Source organism: Gymnoscopelus braueri (assembly GCF_963280865.1).
Source record: "Gymnoscopelus braueri genome assembly, chromosome: 23".
NCBI classification, from domain to species: domain Eukaryota; kingdom Metazoa; phylum Chordata; class Actinopteri; order Myctophiformes; family Myctophidae; genus Gymnoscopelus; species Gymnoscopelus braueri.
Window position 1 is genome coordinate 41,250,117 of NC_137625.1, and position 7,146 is coordinate 41,257,262.

Sequence of the window (7,146 nt, forward strand, 5' to 3'; positions counted from 1 at the left end):
TGAGCAGACCAGAAGCACTTTGAACTTGCTCTAAATGTATGCTAGTGGGTTGCTTATGTTCCATAGTGTCTATGCCAATGTGACAGTATTTCTGCATCAATTAAATCAGTGTCTAAATCAGTATACAGTCAGCCACTGTATACTATGGCTGATATACATGCACCAGTGCAATATGGTCCAAGTCTATTCACTGTATAATGGCTGTATACATGCATCAATGCAGCACGTCCATTTGGTGTTTTGGTATTTCAATAATTGGATCTTATCCGTACAGGTTAGCGCTTTTATTGCACATTACATGAAAAAAAATAGAACATTGTAACAACAAAGATTTTCTTTTTTTTAAATCAAAGTTTTGCCAGCAAGACACAAACTGATGGTCTGTGTGTGTGTGCCCCCCCCCCCCTCCATTCATTCATTCAACCTTTATTTAAAATTCTCTGAGAGATCATTGAGGGAGACCCTCATTTACAATGATGCCGAGATTACACATAGAGTAAGGATCAACATAAGAACAACAGTAAATCGAGTAAATTCCTAAAATGCCAATATAGGTGCAAGGGTATTGAGTTTAAGGTCATGTTGCGAGTTCCATGAACCTGGTGCCCAAATACTGAAAGCAATCTTTCCCAAGTCAGATCTGGCACCAGGTACCTGAAGAACTAGCCATTCACTATAGAGTGAGTTACAATTTGGCTGTGGTTCCGGTGTAACATGGATGTTGATGGTAGTTTTCCGACCAGGGCTTTGTAAATGAACAGATACCGATGGTTATTGTCTCTCTCAGTCAGCCAACATTATCTTACCGGACAGTGAGGACACAATGTGCTCGTGCGCTAAGAAAGCATGTCCTGCAGTGACGGCGTGACGTGACGTGCACCTTGAGAGATGATGGTGACCAGATGCAGGACCTATAAGCAGTGGCAGAAAGTAACTAAGTGCATGTACTCAAGTATACTGTACAATTTTGAGGTATTTTTTTACTTTGCTGGAATATTTACTTTTACTTGTACTCCACTACATCTCAGAGGGCAAATATTGTACTTTTACCACTACAATTATTTGAAAAATGTAGTTACTTTGTAGATTTTTATTATAATTGTACAACATTAACCACTTCAGCCCATATATCCTTTGACTATTTGAAAATAGCCGATCTACAAGCTCACAACACTTCGCACCGCGACGCGTTGTGAGCTTGTAGATCTGCTATTTTAAAAAAAAAAATTTATACATGTTGAAAACTTGAATACATGTTGAAATGTGACATTCTGCACAATGACTACTTTTACTTTACTTGTACTTTAAGTACATTTTGACGCCAATACCTCTGTACTTTTACCCAATTGAATATCGGATACCAGACTTTTACTTGTAACAGAGTATATATGTCTACATTGAGGTATTGCTGCTTTTACTTGAGTAAAAAAATTGAGTGCTTCTTCCATCACTACCTATAAGCACCGCGGTGGCTCTGTTCCCAGGGACAGAGGCGTGACTTGAGTCTGTCATTACCATGTGTGATGGCCCGGTGGGGGGGGGGCCTGTGCGTCTGTGTTGTATTGTATACATATGACAAGTGAACTTGAACTTGAACCCACTGTGTCTCGGCCGGGTGACCGCCACGCGCTTCCCTGCATGTGATACGTCTCAGTGGTTCTCACCTGTGGGTCCCCACAACACGATTTTGGGGCGAGTCCCCGGATGACGGTAAAGTCACGATGTAAGGACTTTTAAAACCTTTTTAGTACCTTAAAAAAAAGGTGAGGCTTGTAGATCGGCTATTTTCACAATGTTTATCTGTGGAACCAAGTCAACCGAGCACAAAGCCTGCCGTGGTTTGACTGGCTGGTGAGGGGGGAATCTGACCCAGTGGTTCTCAATGGGGTCTGGGACCACCTAACCAGTGTGTTGTGTGTGGAGTGTTGTAATCCACCTTTTTTTTTTTTACCATTTTGAAAAAAAACCATAAAAAAATAGCTCAAGTATCTATTTTACAACCGATTTACAACCTCACAACGTGTCGATGTAGATCGGCTATTTTATCTATTTGAAATGTTTTCTAAATAGTAAAATATGCCTAAAAAGCTAACTGCTCCACCCCAAGTGGTCAATATGACCACCTGAGCAGCCATCAGCTGGGTGAAGCTGAACTGAGAAAATAAATAAATAAATACATATATATAAATACAAATACATATATATATATATATATATATATATATATATATATATATATATAATATATAATATATATATATATATATATATAATATATATATATATATATATATACTGTACATATTTTTAGTAGCAGTGAATGTGAGCATACCAAGGTGACACCGACAGTGACCTTTTGATACCAACCTAGCCTTTAATGGCTGTCATTAGCCCTGTGCTGCATGGGAGCGTGACCAAGCGAGGTGAAATGCCGAGCATCTGAAGTGTTCCTACCGAGGAGAAGCCTGTGTATTTCCCCAAGCCCACACTAACACTCACCCACCAGTCCTCCAGTCCTCCAGGGAATGGTACATAATGTACAAGATGTAGCAGGGTGAGAGGGTGTGATAGAGAGAGGTAAGAGAGAGAGAGAGAGAGAGAGAGAGAGAGAGAGAGAGAGAGAGAGAGAGAGGAGAGAGAGAGAGAGAGAGAGAGAGAGAGAGAGAGAGAGAGATGAGAGAGAGAGAGAGAGAGACAGACAGACAGACAGACAGACAGACAGACAGACAGACAGACAGACAGACAGACAGGCAGGCAGGCAGGCAGGCAGGCAGGCAGGCAGGCAGGCAGGCAGGCAGGCAGGCAGCAGGCAGCAGACAGACAGGACACTGTTCACTCCAAGCACATGTCTGATTAACCCATTAAGATCTGAGGACAATTCTACAAATGCTGTATATCTGCTATTTTTTTATCAGCAAAAATGTAAAATGAGACAGATACTTTCCCAGTTTTAATGGTTTAACACCAAGATGCATTCATAGACATGAAGACGTATGGTCTGTTCGTGCTCGTGTATTGTCCTTGAGTGAGCTCCAGGGGGTCCCCAGCAAAATGAGTTAATATATAGTGTAGATAGTATATATCATCATTTTTTATATCTTGAAAACAAAGGTGGAAAAAAAAGGATAATTTTGAAACATTTTTACAACACAAATCTTATATGGGGGTTTCTGGCACAAGATATTTTTAGATGGGGGTCGTGGCCAAAAACATTTGGGGGTCCTCGTCATGAAAAGGTTTGAGAACCAGTAAGAGCAAAGCGACAGTGAGAAAGAGAGACCGTTAGAGCCAGAGATAAAGAGTGAAATGGAAAAAAGAGAGATGGACAAAGACAGAGACTGACAGTCATGGCTGTGTGTTCCTGCACCATACTGTTCTCAGTACCCAGACCTACTACTGCACATATAAACAGATACCGTAACATATATTTGAATAAATACTGCTATATTTTTCTTTCTCTCTCTCTCTTTTTATTTTGTTTTGTTTGTCTATTTATTTTTGTATCCATTTTCCAACAGCAAAATAATAATGTTTCGGCATATATATTTTACTTTTAAATAATGTTTTTTTTCTTCTTTTTTTTTTGACTACTTTGACTTGACTGCAACGTTGAATTATTACACAATTTCATTTACATATTTCTTTATTCTAGTAGGGCTATATCCTTAACTGTACATGCACGTGTAATTTTTTGGTTTGGTTTTATTTGGCACTTGCTTAAGCAATAAAGCCCCTTTGAATTGAACTGAACTGAATTGAATTGAAAGAGGTTGAGATAAATAGGTTGAGTCGTACTGTAGCAGACAGGGTGGATCTATGGTGTAGCTGTAGCCTATACCATTTACGTCCGAAGCATTTAGCTGATGCTCTCACGCAGTGGTGGGACAAAGTACTCAATCCTATATAGTACTTGAGTCAAAGTAATAGATACTCCTTGTCAAATATTACTCAACTACAAGTGAAAGTAGCTCAGTTAAATTTGTACTTGAGTTAATGTGCTGTAGCAGTCGCTTTCAAAAATACTCACGTATTCAAAAGTGCATGCTTTTAAAAAATACCGAAGTATTCAAAAATACAGATACAGATTACAAACTACATTTTATTCTTTAATATCAATGCGCTGCTTTATTGAAATCTAGGCATTTTCCCCCAAAAAGTCATAAGTTCCCCAAATGCAAATAGTGAAGTAAAGTACAGATATACTGAAACAATTTACTTAAGTAGTACTCAAGCATGTGTACTTAGTTACTGTCCACCACTGCTCTTACACAAGAGTGACTTACTACAGTCAGGGAGCTGGTAGGTATGATGTCACATGCTGCTGTAAAACACAATCACAAAGCACTTTATTGCAGACGTACTGTATATGGCTTACATAAGTCGTTTTTCTTTGGCTCTTCCAACAAAGATAATGTCAACACTTATGCGCATTGCACAACATGCATTCATACAGTAGACTACACCAGACTGAGTATAGTGTGCTCTAGAGTCTATATCAATGGTCACTATCCGAATTTAGAGCTCTAACTTAAAAATAAAATTAATGCTTTAACCCCCAAAATATCACTTACTTACAGCACCTTTAACAAGCAGGATTTTACTGTGTGAGGGGCGAGAATGAAGCACTAAAAGGTAGGGTCCAGTGTACCCAGCTGTAGCCGTGATCACCGGTACATTCGGTGCATGTGATTGTGAGTTTCGTACATACACATAATGCAGACAAATAGAACCCATAAACCATTCATCGTATAGACTATAGATCATTGCGGTCCATTCCCAGTCACCTACGACGACCCCCCACCCGGGAATCTTCCCATTGTCGTCAGGCGTCCCCACATGGAGATGTGTTGAATGTCAACACAGCACTGCAGCCAATGATCTGATGTGACAACAAACGCTGTAACAGCAGAGGACCTGTAATACTAGCTGCCTCGCGTGAGCGCACACACACACACACACACACACACACACACACACACACACACACACACACCACACACACACACACACACACACACACACACACACACACACACACACACACACACACACTCGCAGGTTGTAAAATTCCAAGATGCCGTTTGCGTCATTGTTTCTTTTCGGCCTCTGTTTGGTCACGAATCGACGTCGGAAACTATCCTTTCTTAATCCACCGTGGTGTCGGCAGGCATTGCAATGCTCATTTGGTATGTTCTTGCACTCTATTTCAATGACGTGACGCGCACGTCGCTTAAACACCTACACTGCAAGTCACACAATGGGACAATTGATATGCATCTAGGCTTATTCCTATGTTAATTCGCTAGGTGTGAGTCGGGAGCCTTTGAAAACTTTGTTGAGGTGCGAATAGGTTCCGGCACGGCGTGCAAGGCCGTCCAGTGAGCATTGCACCCCTGGGTGTCGGCATGCAACGCTGCATTGCAGCCAACGGCGCATGCAATGGTGCAACGTAAGTTAAAGTAGCAATCCCACAATGTAGAAATGCTCTGTTACAAGTACAAACCCTACATTCAAACATGTTAATTGAGTATATAATACAAAAGTTTTGGCATCAAAATATAGTAAGAGGCGAGCAAACAATTCTAAATACTAAATATTCGAAAATTGGAGATCTACAAGCTTGTGACTTGTAGATCTGCTAGTTTCAAATAGTATAAAAATATGGCTTCAGTGGTTATTGCATGTTTCGCAATAATAATTGAATTCTGTCAAGTAACTAAGCTGTCAAATAATTGTAAGTGGAGTAAAAAGTGCAATATTTGCCTCTGGGATGTAGTGGAGTAGTAGAAGTAAAAGTATTGAAAAATGGACATACTCAAGTAAAGTACAAGTACCTCAATATTGTAGTAAAATAATGTACAGTATTTGAATAAAGGGGCAGAGCCTGAGGTCTGACTGAGTGGGGATTGCCTCCACAAAGGTGCAAAACTGTCATATATGTTTGCCCAGAAAATTATTAGAATCAAGAAAAATCCATTTATTTGTCTCTTACTCATACAGGTATTTTATTGATCCTCCTGCGCATCAGAAGAATGGGCGCTGGGGCCGTTGAGCAAGGCACCTAACCCTCCACATAGCGGCTCTAGCATGCAGGATGTGGCTGTGTGTCACCGGGGGTGTGACACACGGGGTGTTGGTGGCCACAATGAGTGCTCACGTTTGCTCAGAGGGTGGAGAGAAGTTTGGCCAAAGGAGTGTCCTAATCTGTGGGGATATCCCTGTCTGCCGTACTGTGGGACTACCCTGGGTAAATACCAGGGACGTGCAAAGAATGTTTAGAGGAGCCGGGTGCAAAAATAGCTGATCTACAAGCTCACAACGTGCCGTGCTGCGACGCGTTGTGGGCTTGTAGATCGTCTATTTTCAGTGTGCAGATTTTTATACTGAGGGCAAACAAAATTCTGCATTCAAGTTCATGACGGATCGGAAAAGGCAATTCTCTTGAATGCTGGCTGCGGGAACGGCCATTGAAAGGGGGCATTTGCATTTCTTTTCGCCATAGTAAATGCTGCATTCATGGTCTGGAGAGGAGAGGGCACTTTTTACAGAGGGGGTAAAAGGGCAGGGGCTGAAGGTTCCCTTTGATGTCTATGTGTGCATGTGCCTGGTAAATACAGTCACACTATGGCTCATAACACTGTCTCATTACACCGTAAAGTCCTCAAGCCTTTTAACAAGTGTTAAATAGCTCTGTAATCCTACCATCACTATTGAGTGTTTGTTCACTAACAGGACTTTCCCCGTCTCTCCAGCTCTTTAGTAAACAGAGAATAAATTTTCAGGTCCAATCAGGAGAGCGAACGATCATCGGCTACAAGATGACTCATACAGGAGACACAAATGACACAAATCTGCTGCCGAGTCATTCACTCATTCATTCATTCATTCATTCATTCATTCACTCATTTGCTCATTCGCTCAGTCGACCTCATTTCAAACATGTCGCAGAGTGTGTGAAGTGTGTGTGTGTGGTGTGTGTGTGTGTGTGTGTGTGTGTGTGTGTGTGTGTGTGTGTGTGAAATCCCTCCCGCTGCATTAGCCTCCATTATTCATGACCTCCTCGAGCCACTTCCGTCCGCCCCATACTCACCTTACACGTTACACATTCATTCACAGCAACACTTTACCCACATACACACTCCCACC